Below are 2,014 nucleotides of genomic sequence, written 5' to 3'. Positions count from 1 at the left end.
TAGGCAGCGACTCAAACCACACAGCTAGCTGCATCACATTAATATCCCCCTGCACTGCTATGGATGCCTGAAGAAAGCAGGGAACCAGGAACGCCTCTGAGTGCTGTTAGTAGGCATAGCTCCATTAGTCTCCAATTTCACTGAATTTAGTACGAGATTTATACACTCAACAAATATTTACTAAATGTCTCCTATATGCTAGGTTTTAAAATATGCATTTATTTTCATTTTTATACTATAATTATTTATTTACCTTTATTTTTAAAATTTTATTTATTTTTGAGAGAGAGAGAGAGACAGAGAGATAGAGCATGAGTGGGGGAGGGGCAGAGAGAGAGGGAGACACAGAATCCGAAGCAGGCTCCTGCCCTTGAGCTGTCAGCACAGAACCTGTTGCAGGGCTGGAACCCACGAACTATGAGATCATGACTTGAGCTGAAATGAATGCTTAACGAACTGAACTACCTGGGTGCCCCTATTTTTTTTTTATTTTATTTAAAGCCAAGCTGATTAACATAGAGTGTAATAATGGTTTCAAAAGTGATTCATCATTTACATATAATACCCAGTGCTCATCCCAACAAGTGCCCTCCTTAACACCCATCACCCATGTAACCCATCCCCTTGCCACCTCTCCTCCAGCACCCCTCAGTTTGTTCTCTGATGAATTTGTCCTAGAATAATGCAGATGTTCTATTTCAGATACTTTTCCCCTCTAAATTCTACTATTTTATGAGCTTTTATTAAATTATATTACCACAGGTGCTTCTGGGTGGCTCTGTCAGTTATGCTTTCGACTTTGGCTCAGGTTATAAACTCTCCATTCAGGAGTTCCAGCCCCGTGTTGGGCTCTGAGCTGACAGCTTGGAGCCTGGAGTCTGCTGCAGATTCTGGGTCTCCCTCACTCTCTACCCCTCCCCTACTCACACTCTGTTTCTATCAAAAATAATCAATGTTTTCTGAAAATTAGAATCACAGTCAAACCATTTTGAGGATAGAAAAAGGCTTTCCTACAAATGTCTCTTTCTTAATTTTTCAGAGACAGATTTATATAATAGAATTTAAACTTACATAATGACAAGTCAGGGCAACTGTGTCCGCCTCCCCAAAAAGATGTAGCGGACTATTAGAGTTACACTTGTTATATCCAAGTTTCCAATATTGCCCCCAAAAACCAGAGACTACCAGGGAGACCGAGTCATGCATACAAAGGGCAAAGGGCTTTATTATTATTTTTTAAAATATTTTTATTTATTTTTGATACAGAGAGAGACAGAGCATGAGAGGGGGAGGGGCAGAGAGAGAAGGAGACACAGAACCGGAAGCAGGCTCCAGGCTCTGAGCTAGCTGTCAGCACAGAGCCTGATGCGGGGCTCAAACTCACGAACGTGAGATCTGACCTGAGCTGAAGCCGGAGGCTTAACCGACTCAGCCACCCAGGCGCCCTGAAAGGGCCTTATTATTACAGGCTTATAAGCTGGAGCTCACAGACTTTAGCAACACAGTGGATCCATGCAGAGAGCCCTGAACAAAGAGGGGGTAGGGCTTTTATGGGTTGGGGAAGGGGGAGTTACAGGAAATCTTGACACAGGTACAGGAGTCCAATCATTATAGCCTACCATCATTGGAAGTAACTTTAACCAATTACAGAGTGGGCCCAGGACCCTCACGTAGGGCGTGACTAGTCTCAAGCAATAGGAGCAATAGGTGATTATCTATTGCTTCTATCTTTAGCCCCGCCCTTAGGAATGTTAAGGGTGTTAGCTGGCCTTTCCTGATTGGGTGTTACAAGGGTGGTCCCTCCTTCCTTGGGCAACGTGTGCCCTTCTCCTTCTATTGTCTAATGATTCTGAGAAGCCGACACCTAGGCCTCCAAGGTCAGAGGGGAAACTTGAATCAGACCTGCGTCCTTACACACTCATGGCTACACACAGAAACAGACCAGATTAGGAGTTTAACAGAAACAGGGACAGTTAAGCCAGTAAGTGTCTTTAAAGTGTTTATGAGGATTTCT

The sequence above is a fragment of the Suricata suricatta genome, chromosome 8, assembly GCF_006229205.1.
Source record: "Suricata suricatta isolate VVHF042 chromosome 8, meerkat_22Aug2017_6uvM2_HiC, whole genome shotgun sequence".
In the NCBI taxonomy this organism is placed as follows: domain Eukaryota; kingdom Metazoa; phylum Chordata; class Mammalia; order Carnivora; family Herpestidae; genus Suricata; species Suricata suricatta.
Note: the sequence above shows the minus strand (reverse complement) of the source record.